The sequence below is a fragment of the Protomyctophum bolini genome, assembly GCF_963924005.1.
Source record: "Protomyctophum bolini genome assembly, chromosome: 16".
NCBI classification, from domain to species: Eukaryota; Metazoa; Chordata; class Actinopteri; order Myctophiformes; family Myctophidae; genus Protomyctophum; species Protomyctophum bolini.
In genome coordinates, this window is record NC_137877.1 from 26,423,680 (window position 1) to 26,423,974 (window position 295).

Below are 295 nucleotides of genomic sequence, written 5' to 3' on the forward strand. Positions count from 1 at the left end.
GTGACTTCATAGTATACTGTACATGTCTCTCTGTGACTTCATAGTATACTGTACATGTCTCTCTGTGACTTCATAGTATACTGTACATGTCTCTGTGTGACTTCATAGTATACTGTACATGTCTCTGTGACTTCATAGTATACTGTACATGTCTCTGTGACTTCATAGTATACTGTACATGTCTCTGTGACTTCATAGTATACTGTACATGTCTCTGTGACTTCATAGTATACTGTACATGTCTCTGTGACTTCATAGTATACTGTACATGTCTCTGTGACTTCATAGTATACTG